This window comes from Gymnogyps californianus, chromosome 2 (assembly GCF_018139145.2).
Source record: "Gymnogyps californianus isolate 813 chromosome 2, ASM1813914v2, whole genome shotgun sequence".
NCBI classification, from domain to species: Eukaryota; Metazoa; Chordata; class Aves; order Accipitriformes; family Cathartidae; genus Gymnogyps; species Gymnogyps californianus.
This window is the reverse complement of record NC_059472.1, coordinates 110,443,333-110,466,663: the sequence shown is the minus strand read 5'-3', so window position 1 is coordinate 110,466,663 and position 23,331 is coordinate 110,443,333. Positions and strand designations below refer to the sequence as shown.

At 40.5% G+C, this 23,331-nt stretch overlaps 1 protein-coding gene across 1 annotated transcript in view; it reads right to left on the bottom strand.

Annotated features, from left to right (window-relative positions):
- The window catches only part of GLI3 (GLI family zinc finger 3), a 210,968-nt gene that overhangs the window by 118,860 nt on the left and 68,777 nt on the right, over positions 1-23,331 (bottom strand). The window lies entirely within an intron of this gene.

The window sequence follows — 23,331 nt, the reverse complement described above, 5'->3', positions numbered from 1 at the left end:
GCTGCATATGCAGTTTTCCCCTACATGGTGGGGTCTGAATATAAGAGATTGCTGTTTAAACTTGATCACCAGAATGAAGTACATGAGCTCTTTGCCCTAAAGTTTGCTGGCTTATCCACTGTTAAACGAAAGACTCACTGTAGCCAGGCGTTCTGAGTCAGGCTTGCCATTAATCACTATCTAAGCATGCTGTGGAGACACTGTATGAAAAGAGAAGGAAAAAGGTCTGACAGAAATAAAGTACAAAGTGAGCAGAAGCCAAGAAAAAACAAACAGGAACAGAAGCAATCCAAGTCGGGAATAGTTGGAAACTGGAATGGACATTCCTTACTTCTGCTATCAGAAAGACTTTTATCAGTTCTGCTGAGAGGCTTTGTATCCTCTTCCCCTGCTTCTAGCTGGTCTGTAACACAACTCAATTAGGCAACGTGGCGTAAGTGGTGGGAACCCCAAGCATGCTATAAATCCAGGTCACATCAGCATGGTTCTACTATATTTTCTGGGTTTTTTTCTTGATTACTTAAGAATTTCTACACACAGACCTATTTAATGAATTACTATTATTAAGACAAATTCTCTCCTCTGACTTCTTGGGCACCTGATCCTGCTTCCAAAAATATGGATCTAGAGAGCTCATCAGAATAGCCCCAGAAGACACAGTAAGGTTAATACATGCAGATATGCTGAAAGTCATCAACTGCCCTATTGATGGCTTGCAGACCAACACTGACTTCTGTGAAAGACTTCAGTGGGTCATCAGCCCATATGTTGAATCAGGCCATATTTTTAAAGGGGAAGACGTTTATACTAGAACAGATTTTCCTTCCCTTGCAACTAAAATTCTTTCTATTTCAGTTTACTAATAATGCTTTCTTCAACATTAGAAAAACAACAGAACTCATGAAGGATCTACATTTACATATATTAATAGATTTAAAAATAAATACATACATGTATATCTAGGAAAAAAAGAGATGGGTAAGGATGTAGCAAAGACTTCCTGGTTATTTTTAGCTGACATAATAGGTTAATTCAGTGCAATAACACCTACCAACTAGTGAATGACTACAAAATCACTTGCTTAGTGAAGGTGAAAGATCTGTACTGATCTGTACAGATCTTTTTTTATCTTGAAGTTGAATGACATTAGATTTATTAGATTTAACTACGAGAACATAAGAAAAAAAACTTGCTTGAAAATATGCAAGTCCAGAGCTTTTTAATGTCTCTTACTTAGTAGAGGCACCTACACAATTAAGCAGAGCAGTTTAAGTTTATCCTGTGCCTATCATCTGCCCTCTTTAGCAGAAACCTTAAGACTGTATAAATTAAGAGACCCAAGGTGCAGTGAAGCAGCCCATTCTCTCTCCAGCTTGCCCCACTATGTTGTGAGCTCAAGTCAGAGCTCTGAGCTGGGACAGATCAGACATCACAGCTCACACAACAGACAAACTGCATGGAAATGCTGCTTTACTTTCCCCCTGATACACAGGCTGCATGAATGGGTTTTTCCTATAGCTTTTTTTTTTCCTCATTGCTATAGGTTAAGATGGCCAAAACCAGGTTACGCTAGTTTCCCCTTACTGAGGAGAAACACAGCATGTCAGGCTTCATCCTGCCCATTCCACCCCAAAACTGAACAACAGTCACCTCATTTCCTGTTGACAACATATGGTTGTAACCAAGTCATTCACCAGCCCAGCCTCAGTGGTGCTTCTGTGATAAATAACATGTACTCTTCCATGAGGTCAACAGAAATGGTTAATTCAAACAAAATCTTTATATTATGAGCTTACTTTGGCACCTGGTTTTCATGTCAGCATTATCTGAGCATCAATAGGGATGCAAAAGACTACGACAGAATCATCCAGGCAACAGGCAACTGTACATGTAACAGCATCCATGAACATCAAGCAGCTAATGTACCACTTTTGAGAAGAAAGCTTCCTTACTGACAACAAGTCACTCATGCTAATTGAAGTCCCAAGCTTGGTTACGGTAAATGACAAACGTCTCAGGATCTTACATGAGAAAGCTTTCCTTTGATATATCTGCAGACTTGTCGTGCTTTTTTGACTTATTGTAAAATAAAAACATGGGACAGGAGGCTTTTGAGACTCCAAAAACATGAAGAAAAATAATGGAACTCATTACTGAGCACAGTTTTGACTTGTTTGAGGTCTGCTTTTGCTAGTGAATGGAACAAATGATGTTACGGGGCGAAAGCTGCCAAGTTTCATTAGAGTACTTCTGTGAAAGTGTATGATCTCAGAGGCTATACATGTTAATTTACAGTAGAGTTTAGATTAAAGTGATGAATGTGTATCTAGTGTACATTTAAATGCAATTTTAAAAGAAAACCAAGCTGGGGCCTTCCTGTTCAACATGCCACTGCAGATTCTCCAGCATAAAAGCAGAGCACCTCAAGCAGTTGTTACAGCCTCTATTGGCAGAACGACACTGTGTTTAATTAAATGTCCACTATAACTGTAAAGTTCATTTCCTAACCCTGGGTTCAGCTATCACAATACAAGTAGTTTGAACAGTGTTTCATATCTGCTTGATGGGGAAAAGCTGTCAGAAGGTCCTGTCAAACATGAAGCAGAGTAAAAGATAAGATGAATTTCCCGGTAAATTCAGTTGTGTCTTTTTTTCTCTTCAGCTCAAGATGCTGGTTACTGTTTCACTGTTTCCCTTCACAGTGAGCAGCCCTAGCACTCATCCCTCCTGAAATCATTTTAATATTTTTCTACTCTTTCTACACACAAGGTCATACACTGACCCAGGTGCATGAAGTAAACAAGATCAGCATGGGTGCCATGCACTTACATGGAAGTGTGGCAAGTCCATTCTTCAGTGAGGATATATTTACATATTTTTGTTTATCTCCCCATTTATAACATGCGCCCAAACCACAGCTAAACTTACACAACTAGAAAGTCCAATTCTGTCATTAATTTAATGGAGTACAGGAGCAGGCTTCCTGCTTATGTCTCTCATATTTCTGTTGAAAGGGATAGATGGTGTCAGGCCAGCTGGGACTACTTGCTACCCACAAAGGGTAAAACACTGCAGAGAGCCTCTAAGTCAAAACCTCCCCAACTGATAACTTACCGTCATTGCAGAGCAGTGGACAGATGATATTCTGGGGGAGAACACCAAGCGTGCCGCAGGCTCAGCCTTACCTTTGCAGGAGCAGCTCCCCAGGCTGCACTGACACCTTTGGTCTCTGAGCTCTGGTCCAGGCAGCAGCTGGCTGTGTACTACTCGAGCTGCACTGGTTTAGAAAGCGGCGCAACTTCATGGCAAGTAGCTGCATGCATTTTGAGGAAAGTGCACTTTTTTTTTTAAAATCAGGTCTGTTTAAACTGAAATTGAACATTGTGCTTGTAGAAACAGGACCCACCAGCATCTGCTGACAGCTGTGCTGATACAAGCACAGCTCCTCTTCAGTGCGTGACATAGGAAACTGGGGAATGGATTCTGCTTTCTGTTACATGACTGCAGATCTACTGACTTCAGTTCTGGTATCTGGACATAGCAGACCGAGAGCCAGAGCCAGAGATGCAGGCAGATACCAGCCTAAGGAGCAGGAACACTGCTTCACACAAAGGACGGTCTGAAAATCTCCACTGTTCTCCACGACTGTAGTAATATCCTTGTGCATTTAGGTGAGAACAAGACTTCAAACCATCTAATTAGCTGAAGAATGAGGTAATCGGTGGCAAGCTAATGCATAGAAAATAGGTACGTATTTTTAAATATTGGGGGAGATTTCAGAGGATAAGAGCATGGGTCATAGATAAGCGGTAAGGCATCAGAACGATACTTGAGTGGTATTTTCTTTTACACTGAAGCCCTCAAGTTAAAAACAAAGGCCAGTAAAATAAGAAGTTGTGTTTACTGGGTCCCTAGACTTGCCATCTAATACAGCTATTCATCAACATACTGCATGCTTTTTGCATGACACATGTGTCTTGTTCAATCAATGGAAAGCTGCTAAAAATCTTCTAAATATCCTATTCTAAATAACGCTTAGCAGCTACAACCAGAGCCTGATTTTGATTTATTGAATAATTTGACCGGAGAACACCTTAAGTCACAACAACATTAAGTGCAATAACTTTTCATTCCTTTGCTGAACACCATATGAAATTAAACAAAATAAAAATTGACAGCACCAAGTTATCCTGAATCTATTCCAGATGGATTAAGTTCACTGTATGTATTAAATGGAGATTTTAGCTTGGGTTTGACATTGCATTTCACTGACTCCCAAAAACAAATAAAAAATAACCTAGGATGTGTTAACAATTCCATTTTAAAGCTAAGTATTTCTGATACTAATTATGGAGCAAAGGGAAAATGTTGAAGACATTTCAACTTTAACAGCCCTGCCATTCTGATTAAAAAATATCAGCTTTACATCTGCAAGAAATTTATAAAGTGGACTCTCTACAAATTGTTATGGAGCAATTTGTGCACAGTTAGTTCTTTGTTTAATCGAGAAATCTGCCCAAACCCTGATTGTGTGCTTATTTCCCTAAGGCTGGGAGTGAAGGTTATTTCATTATGCCTTTTGGGAGCAGCAATCTATCTAATACGTTTCTGAATTATTCCAGACTGAGCCGAAGCTGAACATGAGAACAAAGCCCTGCTTCCACAGCAGAAAGACCAGCCTAACTCCCAGCTGGGAAGATTTAGGCAGAGATTTATAAGTACAAACACTGAAGAAATTTGCAAGTAATTGCATGTATTTGCTCTCTGTTGTGGTATGCAGTAAACTAATATTTATTAAAACATATCAGCACAGTACTGCTCATTACACCCTTCCCAGTCTCTTCTTGCAAGGTTGTAATGAAGGTTTGTTTTGGTTTTTTTCCTTTATTCTTTCAGAGCAAGAGTGCTAACGAAAGAGGGCAAGAAAATCAGGATCATTGATTGATGCCTGCTGTTTGTGGAGGTTATAATGTACACAAACCCTATCTCTGTAATTAAATAGAATATTGTAATTGCTGCAAATGAGCAGACAGGAAATACAGTACTCCCACCTGCTCTATTTATCAAGAAAAAAAAATCTCCTGGAGAGTATGCATCTTCACTAACCATCACCTTTGGAAAGTAACTGAGAGATACTCAACCTTACCATTACCTACCTTTTGTGTTTCTTGCTACACACAGAAATATCCATGTATTTCATTAGTGCCTACACACTCTGCAGGTACACATTTTGCAACAACATTCAGTTTAATTACTGCTGTGGTCTGAAGTGTTGGTTTAGCCAGCACTGGTAAAGCCTTAGTGGGCTGGAGCACTAGTTACTTTGGAGATCACTTCATTCAGTGCATGGGAATACGGCACTAAAGATCAACCCATTTAACTGTCATGGTGGGACCCCCATTTAACTGCAACACAGGTGGGTTTTTTTGAAGAGTGGGATCTTCCTTCACAGTATTTACTTCTCCAAAAGTTTTGTCAAAACTCAAGTCTGAGCTGAACTTAAGTCACCTTGGAAGCCATTCGCTTTCCAAAGGTTTCCTAACAAAGGGGTCACCTGGAGAAATCATAGCAATATCTGATTTTGGAGAATGCCAAGGATACCTAGATTTATTCCACCCAATGATGGTCCAAGCCTGCCTATTCCAAATACAATTTGTTTTAAAAGTCTGTTTAATGTTGCTAGGTGACAGAAGCATACCTAGCTAACACATCACTTCCAAAACCCTAGCAATTTAAAAGTAAAGAAAGGAGTGGCCGTGGACATAAATTTGACTCCATCCTTGTATCCTCATCAGGTAAGGGAACATACATCCCCCACCTGAACCTACAACATCGCAGCCTAAACTTATGAGATTTTACAATTGTATTATATCACATTATCAAACTGTTTTAAGAGGGCACATTCTCTGTTTCATAAGTTTATTTGAAAGCAAATATTCCTGTTTAGCACTTACAATGTCCAAAAAAGATTTTTCTGTACAATCCTGCACAGAGAGTTCAAAAGGAAATGTTTATAACACAGATTTTTGGTAAAAATTTAATGTGTAGCTAGTCACTTGTACTTGGGGTTTTAAGAAATATATCATTAATAAGTACTTAGCATAATACACCAGTTTTATTACCCTTTCATGCAAGATTTTTGTGTAGTTCTTAGTATTTTGACATTACATCTACAAGAGCAGCGCTTGGGGTTTTCAAACCAATAGCCAGCACTTAGTCTGTCTCCTACTACTACAAAATGAAAATTTCAACTAGTAATTACTTGGGGTTGAGTAAATGTAGTTTAAAGTTGATAAGAATAATACGCTTATTTACTATGTGGGTAGTGCAAGATTTATGACAGCCTTAACTATTAATTTTCACGTTTACAAGTGCTAGGATTGTATAAACTATGAGACAGGTTAACTCCACTGTTGTCACTTAGCAACTGTAAGTGGCTATTAAAGTGAGTGTGTTCTTTTGTGAATTTCCCCATGAGGTCCCTGCGCTACCTTCTCCGTCCAAGTTCCTTTCTTTCTTCTGCAGAGGTACCCAAAGTTTCAGCCTTGTTGCATGAAAGCACTTTATTAGGGACAACAATTAAGCAGATGCTCAACTTCAAGAGACTTTGTAACAACCTGCAGTTTGTGGATACAAGGACATGAGTAAACGTTGCAATATGACAATAAGCTTAAGAGTATTTGGGTTTTTTAAAAAAAAAAACTCTTTCAGTAAGTGAGGAAAAAAAATGGGCCCATCATGTAAAAATCTAGATGTGAGTAGAGCTGGCCAGGCTGTTAATTGCTCCTCTGAGACCTGCCGCATTCACTGCACACCTGACAACACCTGCACTTTCATTATGAAGCAAAGTTAACCACATGCATTACAGCACAGCCTATTTTCACCTTGGTTACTGGCAAAATACACACAAAGAAGATATCTAAATTCAAGACTAAAAGTTAGGGCCAAGATTTTCAGAAATCAGAACTCTAAGTTAGGCTTTAAGAGTGGGATCTTCAAAAATATTCACCTTACTAGGAATTCAGAGTGTAAATCCTATTAATCTAAGACCCGATTAAGGAGAAAACACTGTTCATTTTCAAATTACCAAGCACCCAAGAGCCTCCAGAAAAACCTCTCAATGCTCAGCACTTCTGAAAATCCAGCCACTTATTTACATTTCTGCATCAAGCTGTAGTTTGCCTCTGCATGGTTCTTGAAGCAATGTTTACAGCTTAAACAGTAATTAACTATATTAAATTACTGACCCAATCTCAGTTCTTAAGCAGCTTCATGTGAAAAAATTGTGGCCAATAAAAACACTTTGAAAGAGCATCTATAAAATGAAGGGTTAAAAAAATTACCCAAATTGAAAACCAGGCTAGGAACACAGATTTGAATCCACTTTGAAAGTCTGTCTAGTTAATTAGTAAGGCATGGGCTTAGCACATTAGACAAAGACTTTTATTTGTGCCTTTGCCACAAACTTCCTTGGAGATCTCCAACAAATCTCACCCTCTCTGCCTGTCAGTTGCTACAAATGGGAAACGGGTCTGTGCATACTGCTTTGAGAGAAAAATAGCACTTCATACAGAACACATGACATGGGGCCTCTCTTAATCAACCCCTGGAGTTTTGTTTCAGTTTTGAAAAAATAATGTGGGTCAATGATGAAAACATTCTCCACTACTAGCTGCTCTATACTGACTTTATTTATGAGGAATCACATTTAACAAGTCCTTTAGTATCTTAGAAAACTGCTTTCTTGAGCAGATGGAAAGATTTACTTTCCTTTTTCCCCAAAAAATTACACCTTGTAAAAAATAGGGTATGTACCAAGAAACAACAAAACAGACAACAGACCAAAATATCAAAAAGGAATCACTTCTAATCGAGCTATTTTTAGAAGTACTTCATCTGTGTTCTTGCTTTTAGAAAATTATAAAAATCTAATACTAAACATACTTGCAAGCCTTCAGCTGTTTTGGGTGGGGTGGGGAGGGGTTTCATCCCTAACAAGTCCAAAATCAGTTTGCGTACTTTACAGGATGAGACCCTCAGCTTTGCTGAATGAGCTCTGCCTACCTGCAGAGCCAAGGCCAGACCCCACTGTTTCATACTGTACCACCCAAACCAAGGAAAACCCCTGTTTGCCACCTTATATCCAAGACCTGCATGTTCTTCCAAAGGTGCAGCCAGTGCTCAGATAGATACTGGGGAATTGCACTGACACCCATTGAGTGCCCAAACCCTATCACAGCTGCTTGAATGACGTTTTGATTCTGCTCTGCCACCCAGTATTCAGGTCCTTGCTATATCTTACAGGCTACGTTTATATTGCTTTCCCAAGACGGAAAGCTTTGCAGCACATGCAAGCTCAGGACAGAGTGCACAGAAATAACCTAAGTTTTGAAGATTTTCTCTTCTTAGCATGAACGGAAGACAGCCAAGTAAATCCCATGTGGCTCTAGCTTTGGGAGACAGGGGCCAGGACAAAAATATACAGAGAGGTTAGGAAAATGGATGGTCCTGTGGATATTCAAGCATGGATGAAACTAAGTCTGGAAGGTAAGGGAGTATGCACCAGATTTCACAGAAAATAAGGAGAAAAGTTTGGATGACCTTGATGGAAAGAGAAGACCAAAGAAAAGAGTTGTGCACAAGGAGACCCTAAAAGGCTCTGAAGGAAGACAATTTGGAAATCCATCCAGCTTTTTTTTTCCCTAATCAAACTCTCTGTTAATATGATTTGAATCTATACTAAGTGTTTAACACAACAGTTGGCAACTAAAATTCACTGAAACAATTTAACTGAGGTGAATTCCTATAGTTCTCACAGATCGTATTGCATTTAATGGACTTTTTGAGTATACATGGCTTTTTGCAGGGCTAGCATCTACAATTGCTATGGCCACTTCTGAAAGAAATTTATACATGCTAACAGCATTCAGCAGCTGTATGGCACGTATGTATGTAAATACTTAATACACATTTCTGTTGTATTGCTTTTTTTCGTTTTCAGATTGGTATTTTCTAAATGCAAATAAAGACAATCTGGTGTAACCATCAGACTTACTTTGAACAACTCCTAGTCCATTCCACACTTGTTAGGCTGAGATCAGTTTTGATTACAATTTTGTTCCTTCCTAATAAAAAAGGTAAGATTCTGCTGCTACTGATACAAGATACAGAATTTACTACCATTGAAAAATCTTAGACTAATGAGAGGTACAAACCACCAAAGCTGTAAAAAAAATTTTAATATATGTAATACAAATATATACACACACACATTTATATATTTATATACATATAGAGAAATAGGTTTAGATAGCACCTGCTGTACCAGATTTATATAAAGACTTACAAGACTGTATTTTTAACTGATTATAACTTTCTGGAAACTTCTTTTTCAGGAGTTATGTCTTCCATGCTTGTTCTCCTATTGAGCAAAATCAAGTACCATATTTTTGGTTTATGTCACAGCAGAAAAAAAAACAAACAGGTTTTCATTTTCATATATTGTTTTCCTCTCACAATGAAAGAATGGCTGAACTTTACAGTTTGAACTCCCAGGATGGCTGACCCCCACTGATTACTAGGTACTTTTGTTATTTAGAAAACACTAATACTAATATTAGTAAATGTTACCATGGTATATGTACAAACAGTGCAAGAGCTGGCCATTTTACTTCCCTGTCTCGAAGAGACATTATTTCTTAGAGTGTGGGTAAAGACAAGCCCAGGAGTCAGCCCCAGCGCCCAGAAGGCAACTCTATCCATTTCTTGCCTCGCTGCAGACTGCGCAGCTGAATCCTTGGACTGCAGCATCACATTCCCATCAAACTGTCTGAAATCAGTGCCTCCCCTTTGTCCCATCTGGCCCACTTGTGTTTAGGATGAAAAAGGAAAGGAGCCAGGGCTCTTTACAGAATAGGTCACAATTTGGCTCAGTGTAGCCGAGCACATTTTTCCACCTGAAACATGCTTAACAACTCTGTGCTGAACCGTTGTTAAACTGCAGTGTTGACTTTCAGTTTCAAAAGATGCTTCATAATGACACCTTACATTGAAATTATACAAACAGCCATTAAATTCAATTAAATACTTAGCATTGGCAATTTTCATGCATTTGTCATCAGGTGGGAAAAAAAAAATCTCACATTCCCGGTATTTTATGAAGTCAGAAATGTAACAGCAACCTTCAGAATACTTCTACAGAAGTCCAAATTGCTGACAACTAGCTCTAACATGAAATTAAAGAAGGGGACATAAATTTAACATCACGTTATTCAAAGTATTTGTATCTTAAGTAAGTATAAATTATTCTATTTATATACATATTCAATATATGCATCAAGACTATGGCTAGAGCACTTGGTTGCATGTGTATATATAAATCAGACAGGTGCGTCTGTGTGTATAAAGTTAGGCTGCCAAGAATTTGCCTGTATTACTTCAGAAGGAAGGTCTTTTTGAAGGGATCTACAGCACCTCACATCATGACATATTTTATTACCTTTATTTTAGTTAATCTTTTTTTCCTTAGTTTCTGCTTCTCCCATCCTCCCACCCTCTCAGAATTAGCTATTAGGAAAAAAATCCATATGGGCAGAATTTAACGATCTTTGCAAATACAGTAAAATTAGATATGTGCATTACTCAAATTATGTGCAGTTTGGAAATGTAAGAGTATATGAAGGTCACAGGCATATTTATGGTAATAATGGCACCACACAGTTTTATATAGCCAGCATTAGCTATAGGGTTTCCTATAATACTTTTATATATAAAGAAAACTAATCTGCTATACATGCATTACAACCACTTCTCAACATACCACATAACTTCCAAACAGAACGCTCGAAAAACAACCCAGAAGGCTTGTGAAGGCACTCTTTTGCTTGCTTTTTCTTTATAAAGTAAAATCACTACATAACTAATGACCAGATACTCTGTAGGCAACCACGCACAACTCATTATTTTACCCCAAAAGGATTCAGCTTATAGCTATTGCTGAGTTTTCTAGGTAGAAATACGTGGGGTTTTTTAAATAAAACACACTATCACCTTTCATAATAGGGCCATCAAGCTGCTTAATATGGGTTCAGAAGAGCTAAGCTTAAGGACTTCTACTGCAAGATAGAGATGAGTCCCTTAAGCTATTTATTACCCTCAGAGCAATAAGTTTACTTTTACTTGTCAGGGTCACCGATACTGTTTTCACTTACCCAACATGAACCTTTGTCTTACTTTTACCTCAACCACCATCTTAAAGTTATAGTATCAAAATTACTTTGTAACATTTTGTTCGATTAGGGAAATAATGAATGACACTGAAGAAAAAAATCCAGTTCAGAGTAATGTTCCTTTCTTTGGAATCAAGGCTGCACGCCTTTTTCCCATCTCCAAGACATAGATTTATTATAGAGTTACACAGAAACAGTACCAATAACAGAATATATCAAGGAGCTGGAAGGCACTTGCTTCCCGTTGCATCACCAAACCCAGGGAATGATTCCCAGATGTGTCATTGCTGCACTCTGCCTGCTGCTACTTCACTGAGAGCAGGCTTTGCCCCTTGAAGAAAATGGTAAATGTTTTTCATAAACAAACTCTTATAAGCACAGGTGCATCTTTTTAATAAATTAATGCTGATAATTTACAACATTGCCATATCCTGAACCCTCCTCCCTGAGCACAATGGCGTGAATGCAAAATCCACTAGTGCAGGCACGGGAATAAACCAGCAATGGGATGATTTCTGATTCTGAAGCCAAGCATCATCACTCCCCTCCTTTAAAAAGGAGAAAGGGGGGTGGGTGCATGAGAAGAAAAGAAAAAGAAGGACTGCCAAAACCAGCAGGCTAAGTAGAGTAACCGGAAGCGTACAATTTACTGCTAATGGTTCAGTGTCTGCAAAGGGCTGCTCAAGCTGTGCTCAACAAAAACTCAGTAATAGCCAAAGAGGGAAGCAAAAAAAGGCGAGATGTTTGGTTTTACTTTCTGTCAAATACTGTTAAATATGAGCCACTTAAAAAAATAGAATGAAAGAATGCAATAATGCTTTGTACAGGTGGTACCAAGGTCCCTGGCTGGGCCTTCAGACAAAACCATTCCCATGTAAACCTTAAAGAGGATTAATCCTCAAGGACCACTGTAATGAGACCTTAAAAGGCTGAACAACAGCAGCCTATCACGGAGGGAAGCAGTAGCCTGCTCCCAGAAGTCTTCTCTAGCAGAGTTACATCAAAGCAAACTGGGACCAGATAGCAGGATTCTGCAAGAATCCCTTATCTCAGCGCTAGCGGATGCTTCTCCTCTGATTGTCTTGAACTGCCACCTGTCCCAGGCATCTTTGAAGGCAACGCTAAGCCTGTGATGGATCTGACCTCCTTGAGCTGAGATTCTTTTATGTCTTTCTTCATTTTCTGCTCTGTTACATTCTTTCCCTGCAACGCACACTACATGAAACAAAGGGAGTTCTCACTCCTTGACTTACTGTCCCCAGCTATTTGAAAGCAAAAAAACAATGTTAAGGATTATACTCCACCCGCAATATGGAGCTGTCCTCAGGAGACAAGCCTCGTATTTTTGAGAGTTATAACTAGATGGCTTTTACACGAAGGGACTTTACAATGAGGTTCAACGTTGCTGGGAGCCAAGATATGAAAGCTGCATATCAGAGATAGCTTAAAAACAAAAAGGTTCCTAATACAGAAGTATATGAAAAATCACATTATAAAAATAAACAGGAAAATAACCAGGAAGCAACAAGCCTCAGAGAAAACACCAAATTACGTGCATGCATGCATCCCATATTGCACACAAATTCCTATAATACCAGTGTCCAGCATACTGTAACAGTGCTGAATTCTTCCTAGATTAAAACGAGTTGGCCAGTTCAAATAAAATAGCAGCTCTGCTACCTGAGACGCATACATTGACATAAAGTATACACCCAGCTCACACAAAGGGATATGGCTTTATCATGAATGTCACGCATCAGTGTTTCAGTTTGTAAACAGCAATACGCTGGCAGCCATGCTCCCACCGTCTTGGTGACATGTACTTCCAGTAGGTATCAACCAGAGTTACAGAGAGCTGAAGACGGGTTCAGGGGGTTGTCATCAGATTTTATTCTGATAGCTACAAGCCACAATAAACAAGTCACCACAGTCCTAAAAAGGCTGGGCTGAGGAGGAATGCTGCTACAGCTCACATCTCTGGTTTCCCACTCTTTCTGGACCAGTTTAAGTCCTTTTCTTCTAAATGCATGGCACTATCACAAGAACAAGAAGCAAAGTATAGCTAGGCTGAAGAAAATGTTGCCTGCCAGCAGCACCCCTGAGTTCCCTGCACTGATAAAAATAAAAGGGTGTCGTTAGTTGCAGTTAGGTGGGGCTCATGGAAGTATTATGCAGCGGGACGGAAGCAGGAAGAGAAAGCACCTTCTGCTTTTGAAGCTTCCTGGGAAATCACAGCTAGGAGAATTCAACCAACCCTGTAAATGGTGACGTTCTGCATCAAACAGCTGAGCTGGACACTTGATCTCTCATCATTACACACAGGTAAGCAAAGACTGGGCAAACATAGGGTCTGAATGTTAATTAAAAAAGGCATTGCATGGAAAACACTGAGCAGACCACAGCATTTTCTGGAGCCAAGACCTATTGGCACATGTTGCCAAATTAACCTGGCCTAGAGGCATGCTCAGAAGGAATTTAAAGTTGAAGATGACTTCTTCCCATCCATATGACAATTCCCACAACACGGTATTGTGCTTGAGAACCACAGAGCAATGTCAGGCTAGCACCAGCCTCCCATAAGAAACAGTTACTTCTCAACAGCCAGCAGAGCATACCATTTCAGATGGCTGTCTTCCTCAGAGAGCTGTGTCAATACTTTGTGTAGCCTTAACAAGCAGTATCCATATCTCCTCATTTCTTAAAGGCAGCCCAGAGGCCACCCCTTTAAGATAAGGCATGTCAACCTTGCGCATTGCCAGCCTTCCAAGCATGGCCTCAGCAGCAACTGGCCTACACCCCTCTGGTCCAGCAGGACCCTGCATGCTCAGGCAAGCCCCACGTGTTAGCACAACACAGGCAATACTCCCACAGGCTACCAAAAAATCCCAGAGAGGTAGGCTGGTCAGGATGCAGAGGTGCAGCATGCTTTAACCTCCCTGTACAGACCACCTTTTCAGACCAGTATACACACAAAACTAACATCTATGGGAGGAACCACTGCAGCAGCCCATGTCCTCAACCTACCTTTCTGGTTTATAATGCACAGAGGATGGAAGGCACTACTAAACGTAGGATGTGTGTTAATCTGTGACGCACACGATAAATAACTACCGTCTTTGAAGAGATGTGCCATTTCCCCACAAGAACCGAGAAACACACTCACAGGCCAGCATTTTGGGTTTCATTCAGGTTTTCTAATTTTTTCCACAGGAGCAGACAAAGCCAGATCAGGCCTTTGGTCTTTATTTATAAGGGGTTTCTTCCAGTGGGCTTTATGTGCCTATTTAAATTTAAATTTTCTGTACTCAAGTTGACAAATCAAGACAAACTGAAAACCTGTAAGAGTGAAAATAAGCACAGACCATGGTCACTGCCAGTCTCAAGCAAAGTAGGGGCATATATGAGCAGGTCATATATCAGACTTTCCAAATCAAACATCCCAAGTACTGGGCAGCTCAATGATTAGCCAGTGATATATGACCAGTGCTCCTCTTCTCCCTTCTAGTTAAAAGAAGAAAAAAATTTTGCTCCTATCATAGCAGCAATTAATGTTTTCAATGTCTGGCACCAATCTGATTGTTAAAAGCACTGTAGATCACTGGTGTTGACGCCAACTCAAACATCGTCCAGCATGAAACATGGCTTTGGTGCCAACAGCTTCCTATCACCGTACCATGCTGGTCCATCCCGGTAAAGTGAGCAACCGCTATTTACACATAACACAGGCCTTGATCCAACAAACCTTATTTACTCAAGTAACCCAATTTAATTTCAACAACGATGTCTAACAGAAGTCAAGGCCAAAGCTGGAGGCTTTCAACAGTTGTATCTGTAGGCAGGTTGGTGAAAAAACATACAAATCAAATGCAGTACCTTTTTACACCAAGGAGTGTGACATGCTGGAATGAAATTTATTTCAACACGTTCTACCTCATTAGTTATTTGCTTCAACACTTGGTATGGTGTTACACTCAGCTGTTACCATAATCAGCCATTTATTTGAAAGTATGTCATATGCCATTACTTTTGGCTTGTTACCATAAGCTACTTCAACAGGGGACTGTAGATAGAGGAATAACAATGTTCAGCTCTTCATTTGCGAAATGGTAACACAGATCCTTGGGAATTATGATTTTAAATTACAACTAGCATGAGGAGCAGGTAAGATGAAAGGGTAGAATATAAGGCAACTGGGGATTATTACAAAGTTCATTGAAGCCAGCAGCTGTTGATTCATTGAATTCACTGGGTTCTGGATCAGCGCTGTTTGGGAAAAATGGTGGCTTGGGGCAGCACTGAAATGCGAAAGGGAAGCCAGAATGAACAATGGGGGACCCTCTCTGCTACCTTATTCAGTGTGAAGCAGGAAACAAGCGTCATTTAGATTAGAAAGTGATTCTGTTATCTGGGGAGCTATCTGTGCTGAACTCCAAAAACTCAGCAAGACAAATTCTGAAAGACAATACAAAATATTCTTTTGCTCCTTTTAAGTGATTACTCTTATTTTTAAAAGGAAGTACAAAGATGATGTACAAACTTGTACATACAAACACTCCCATGCACATACTGCCTTTCCTGCTGCTGGGTACCAACTACCACCACACATTCCAGTGGCCACACGGCAAGACAGCAGCTGTACTCTTTAAAACACAGCTACCAATACACTGATATTTAGTACAGTACTGGTTCCCCACACTGGTGGTTGCTGCCTCGACTGTAAGTTATATGATCACAAATGAAAAAAGGTAGCCAGTATAACTGACTGAAGGGGAAAGCATTCCTGACATGATCTCCAAACTCAGATGTGACCCACTGAGCAAGCTCAAGAGCCCCAGTTACAAGTAATTTGAGCAGCGTTTTAATAAGAGTTTAGAGAGTACTGTGTAAACTACCCAAGAGTCAGGCTAAGAGGAAGCTAATTGGGTTGCTAGGTGTGAATAAAAGGAAGCAGAGGCTATGGCTAAGAGGCTCTCCTCCTAAGTACTGAGCTCAATCAATAGGAATAAAGCTGTATCTGCTAGTGATCCTGAAAATGGTTCAGCAACAAAAGCATTTAAACTGTCTTAAAAGTAAAGGCCTGTTCAACCCTGGCCTCCAACAAGAGGCCAAAGCCGGTGCTGAGAGACTTCCATGGGACAATCTTGAAACTGCACCTTGTCAACAGGAACCATGCTGCCTTTCAAAACCTCCCTTGACAAGTCCATGCCATGGGGAGAGCAGACCCATGGTGCCCCCACGCTGTCATTACCCCCATCGCCCGGCCTGAGGCATCCTCTGGGACACAATACCCTCCTTCAGTGCCCACGCATTTGGGCCTCCGCCCAGCCCCAAGGGCAGCAGCAAGGAAGAATAGTGCACATCCAGATCTCAGTGACAAGCACCCAGGATGCAAGAAAATTAACAAGGGAACCATGAAAGAGGAGCACCCTGTAGACATTAGCTGCTCTGCAATCCAATTATTGCCACAGATTTCTTCACAAGAGCTGGACGATGGCAGCAGAGACAGGGATGAAAAAAGAACTGAACTTAAATGTTTATTTTCTACATTTGGACACACTGATTTAAACGCCCAGTTACAACACTGACGAGGATTCAGCTGCCTGAACACAGACACATAGTGCCATCTTAGACCTCTAAGGTATCTGAGATGTTCATACAGAGTTAACAGATACGACACAGGATGTACTGAAGACCAGTCTTTCCAGGGTGGCGGCAGACACAGACCAACGACGATCCTCCTAAGCATGAAAATGGCACTTGAAACCTCTGCTTAGGCAACTGAATTCCCTCTAGTGCATTGACCAGATGGAAGGCCACCAATGCAGGAGAACCATCTCCCTGGCAGTGTAAAGCACTGCACAGTGGTTAAGTACATGGTTTGTACTCACCAGGTCAGGAGAATCTGCTTCAGTTCTTGATGAAAATCATGCTCACTGAACCAGCACCTGGTTCACATATTCCCCATGCTTTGCCACAAAGACTCAAGTTGTTGCAGCCACAAAGCTCCTTACAGATACAGGTAACACATCTGACACCAAAAGCTGCCTGAGGCTGAGTTCTGGCTAACCTTTTTTAAAGCTCTAAGCAGCCAAGTCAAAGAGGCTGCTTTTCAAACGGTGCCCCCTTGGCCAAGAAATGCTCGCAGGGCAAAGCACTCATAAAAAGCTGACTGAGAAGACAGCAACCTCAAGGATTATGGGATGCTTCACAATTTGCAACAAATGATGCTTATCTTCCTTTGGCCACTAGTTCTCTACATACCTGTCATACTTGGCTAACCCCTTGTACTACACAGCCTCAACAACAGCACAAAGATCGCTCTGATAACTAATAAAAAGAGAAAACTAATGATCTTGCCTGTTGAAATGGCAGTAATGAGCACAACAGTTATGCATCAGGCTGTGGGGTTTTGGTGGGGTTTTTTCAGAGAACGCAGCAAAGGGAAGTACCGTTATCTCCTGCATGCTGGCAGATCTCTAGGAGGGAAGAAGAAACTTTAGCAACTTTTCAACTCAGACTTTTATGGCTTCTAAATTTTTTTTCCCCACCTTCCAGCTGCTGATGCTATAGAAGTTACCATGTAGGGACACAAGATCAGTCCAAACCCACTACTGATCTTGTCCCAAGGCTCTTAAAGATGCCTTGTGTCCTTAATGTCCATGTATCAAGGGACACAGCAACTTCGAAGGAGCTTTTCATTCTCTCCTGATTTAGGGACAGCGGATCTGCCTTGAGGCTAAAGAGATGGATTACATTATTTTTTGGCTTCATTATTTCTTGGCTTTTTTTCCAGAGTTCTTAACTATGATTCCATGGCTCTGAGCAATGTATACTGTCTCCTTCCATGAAGGCAGTATACAACAAATACATTACTGTAAAGCATCAAAAAAGCTTTAGCTGACAAACAAAATCAAATCTGTGAAAGAGGTAAGTGTTTTTACATTTGTCCTCTGTCTTTATCTTCCCTATTCCTTAAAAAAAAAAAAAAAAATTAAAAAAACCCAAAAAACCTCACCCCACAGCTTACATGCACTTGAACAACCAAAAAAAGGAGAGATTAACAGAACCCATCTGCTTCTCAGAAGGCTCCACACCTGGTAGTACCTGGCAGGTAAATTTTCTTAGGTGTCATGGAGGGATAATTTTTTTTTTTTTTTAAATGTGATCCTCAGGACGTTTTTAAAATTTTTAAGTCCAACAGAATTATAGGGCCATAAGACATCTCATAAATATCCTGTTCTACCCTCCACAAACAGGATCACCTCTTTCCATATCATTGCCTATCGTTTCCAGCTGAAATTAATACTACTGGTAATGACAAGAAAAAAGTCAATATTCGAAGATACGTATTCATCTAAGCTTAAAAACAAAACAAAGAAAAAACCCTAAAATATCACCTTTCAGCTTCTAAACCACATTACATTTCAAGGCCTTTCAGATATTGGCAGTTTTGCAGTCTGTCTCATGCTGAGGAGAGAGAAAATCCATTAGAATAAAGGACATCTCTATGTAGCACTTCTAGCTGTAAATCTATGGGTGCAATTGTTACTTCCAAATGAGAGCATCACGCAGGGGTAGCAACTCCAGGGCTCTCACAAGACCCTGCTTATTCCACAGAAGGGTTCCAGAGAAATGGGCAGGAGTACTTGTAATGAGCAGAACTTCCCAAACACAACCTGGGAGGTTTGGGAGGCATCTTGGAGAAGATATTTCCATTTATAAGCTGCTGTTAAGCTTACAAGGTCTGCAGCACCTTCCTAAATTTCAAAATGAAGTTGCCTCTGACTAAGTTTGATTTTGAGAGCAGTAACTTTTTTTGTTGGAGGCTATTGGAAGATATTATTACATTTTAGATTTTTGTCCCAAAAACATGCTAATTTTCTTAAAGACCAACATTTCAGTTGCTCAGCTGACACCAGTAATCTGACATTCACTTTTATACTAGAGGCTTTTTATACTAGAAGCTTTAGATTTTACTGTTTTCAACTACCCCTCCTCGACAACATTCGGAAACCACCCCATAAATCACTGTCAATGAAGACTTTTGTTAATAAAGCACTTAAGCCCCTCCCCTGCAAAATGCTGTGGAAAGAGCTGAAGAAGTAGGACCCAGATTTTCAGAGGTATTTAAGAGGCCAAACTCACTTTGAAATTGAAGAGCCCCTAAATGTCTTTAAAGACCTCGGCCCTAAATCTCTACAAGGATTCCTCACTGACATTCTCCCACTGCTCTCCAACAAGGCTGGGGGGGGAACCCTCTATAAAAAGCTGCCCCAGGCTCCTGCCACCCGGTGATGCTGGGAAGCTAGAGGTGAGCTAAGAAAAGTGCCTGCTTTGGGACTATCCAAAAGTGTCTCGGTTGTCCCTGTGGAGTTCCAGAATGTGGCAGGGAGATGACAAGGGTGTCCACCAGCTCCCCGCTCTACAAAGCAAGTGGGGACCCCCTTCCATGAGCTCATCTGCTGGTGGCGACCTGGACTGCTCTCACTGTCCAATGCACCGCACATAGCTGGCCATCGTGGTTCAAGCCACATTGCCATGAAAAGTCACTGCTTTCTAATTATTGCATTTTAAGGCAGTGTTTCCAGTTACCAGTTTGCATTTGCAGAAACAGAATCTAATTTCCTTTTTCTTCCCCTCTCCTTTTTCCTTTTCTATGGGGAGATGAAGGAAGGGGAATTCTTGTCAATAGAAATTAAAACATAGTAAACGAACAAGTGCACCTAGTGAACCAGCACTGTATTTTCCTTGCTGTGGTCTTTTGTTCATGTTGCAAATTGATTTTGAGATGACACTAACACTGGATAATCTAACCTGGGCAGTTATGTGGGGCCTGATCCTTACAAAGCACAAGTCCAGGCACAGTCAGTGGGAACTGAGGGCAATCAATACCTTTGGAGGGTTAATCCTATGAAATGTGCAGTAAGCAGTTCCCACTTCCCCAGATAGATACAGAAGCTTCAAAACCAGCAGAATAAATCTCCGGGGGGGGGGGGGGGGGGGCGGGGGCGGGGGGGGGGGAGTGAGTCCCTGCTTTCAGCTCATTCAGTGCAACCTCTTTGAGATGAAGGGATGTACCAGAAAGAGAATCCTGCCAGGGCCATTCCTGTATATACAAATTTTTAGATCAGAGCCAACTGAACTGTCACTGCTTTTTACTTAAGATAATTCTTCAGGCTTTACTAATTAGGTACTAACAATTCTTTCAGATGAGCTGTGAAACCCAGGGAAGAATACCAGAAGTATGTTTTAAATCAAAGTGTTTACATCAGGAATGATTCATTTTTTCCATGAGGAATGACTTGTGAGACAGGCAGTCTTAGCACTGCCATAAATCTGCGTGGGAATTAAAATTGGGGAAGAGAATAACAAAGGGAAGTTGCTATCCCCACCTCCTTTGCCTCAGCCCCACCTCTAGAGACAGAATTTACCTTAACAAGGGGCTCCAACTACCACTGCAATCAGCGTTTGAGAAACACAGGGTTTTAAATTCATTTAAGAAACACTGTGATTAAGCTCAGTAACCCTGCTCTCCTCAATAAAGAAAAAGGTGCAACACGTGAAACTCCAGCATTTTTGTCATCTGCTCTAAAGCTTTTAAAAGGAAAAAAATTTTTAAGTTAAAAAAACAAAAACAAAACCCCCACACTTTGTGAGCAGTGTTTAAACAGTGCTTAAGAAATCCAAAACAAAGAAAAGACAGAAAACAAAAATTTCTGGTTTAGGCCTGTATGTTTTCCCTTTTATCTCTTGGAGGATAGAGGGCTGTGAGCTGAGCATGAGGCCACTCTCTCATTCTCAGTTGCTAAATGGTTGACGGGCTCTCCGGCAGTGCAGAAGGGCCACCAGCTCCATAGCATGTTTCATCCCAGCTGTTTGAAAAGCTGGTCCACTTGAAACACAACCATTATCCCCACCCACACTCTGCAGGAGAGCAAACTCCCCCTCAATGAGGTATTTATTCCACATATATGGTAACTATTATTTCCAACATTTACAACATCAGTCATTTTAATTAGGAAAAAAATTATAACAACAAAAAATCCTGCAACGCACATACACAGAAACACGCATATTTACATGTAGAAACGCAAAGTTGTTTCTAATAACTGTAGCTCCTGGAAGGGACATGCGTTCCACACACAATTGACTTAAATGCTCTTTTTCTTTTCTTGACATAAAAATATACAGATGTTCTTCTTCAAAAAAAATTATTTTCCCTTTTCCTGTGTTACAGGAAGCCTGCCCACACTTTTAAATACAAAGTGGGTATAAATAGAAGCACAAATTAGGCATCTTGAAAAGTCTGTATTTTCCAACCACAGGGAAACTAAGGAATTACTGTGAGTGTTTACATACGCGACTATGTTGAATTAAAACAGTATTTTCTATCCATATGCCCAGCAAAACTGGCAAGAAACTACAGAAGGGAACAATAGCCTTGCTGATTCTTCACCTGTTGCTACAGTGGAACTGGGGTATGTTTACATTATTCAGCCTTCTTCATATGGACCACTATAAGTGTCAGCCTGAATACAGTCACCACTTCGATGAAAGCATGTCTTACATATATAAATGATGTAACTACTATGAAAATTTCAGTAAGCCTGTCTGCTTTCCTATAACTCTAACTAGACATTTGTCTCTTTAGTTGTCCTTCTGTATCACATTTATTAAAGGTAAATAAAAGCATGATGGCTCTTCGTATGACATAAATAGCTTGACGGATTTTATAAGTCAGTGACTACAAATGTACAACTCGCTATAGCAGCGGTGAAGCAAGTCTGCCCATCTGATGTTTTCTGACTTAGACTGCTGCTTTAAGATCATGTTGCTCATTTGAAATTAACTCATCTCCTGTTTCTCTACCGTTACAGGCTGGATAACTTCTGCTGTTCTCTCAACTTCTGACAGCAATGTTTTTCTAGTAGCCCACACATACTAACTAGCTTGTGTTATTGGTCACAATACAGACATAGTAGCTTCATTAAACCTTGAGAACTTTCGTCAAAAGGTAAATTCAATAAAATAAAACAAAATAAACTAAATGCAAAGCACTCAGACTCATTCTGACTTGGCCAGCCCTTTTTCTTCAGTCTGAATCTTCAGTGGTATCAATAACACTTTGAACTAGATTTAAGGGGTGAGCTGGCAACTGGTCAGATGGTCAAAATGGCAATCGCCACCACTAAATTCAGCATAAGGTTTGTTGTTTGGGGGGTTGTTTTTGTCGCACGTTTCATCTCTCCCTGGCTGCACTGCCTACAAACAGAGAAACTGTTTTGCTTCTCCAGTAAGATTTTATTTTTTTGAAGTGAGATTTGGGGGCTGCATTAACATACCGTAAGCTATGAATGGTGTCTCCAACCTGCAAGCTAATATTTGTATGCGCTGCTGCTTGTGAGCGGTCATTTGCTCTGCACATTCACACCTCTCTGGCAGACAAGTCTGCCGCTGGTGTGCTGCAGCACATCCTCCTCAGCAGAAAGATGAGTAACTCCCCCAGAGGGTTTGAGTGGGGCTGTGCGAGAGAGGAGGAAGGGGGTGTACAGAAACCAGCTGCCTACACTGGAAGAGAGCTCAAAAGCTTAACTGCAAACTTTTCCCCTAAATACTGATCTAAACTATAAAGACAACAAGTGTTCATTTTCTCATAATACCTCCATCCTTATTAACAATCAGGCGCTTTTTTTTTTTTTAAATAGGACGTCGGTGAGACTTAAGGTTGCGCAAGACATACTTTGATCTGCACCCTGATGAGTGAACATTCCCCTTTGCTGCTAGCCCAACTAATGAAGGGATAAAATTAGCTTTTATCCCTGGCACTTTCTTTAGCAAAAAGACATGCACTAATCAGCTGTCCTCACTAATCAGTCGTCTGGCTAATGACCTTTTGCCTTAAAACACTAAAATTTCTGAATGATGTGGAAAAAAAAACCCAACACAGACTGGCCCCTCTTTGTGGGTCTTAAGCCTATCATCTGGAACTGGAGACTGGAAGGTTAAATGGCAAATCTGCATCCTGACTGGGTGATAAATCTATAATCAAAAGGCACAAGCCTTGACACCTCAAGATGTACTTCATTACTACACAACTAAATGA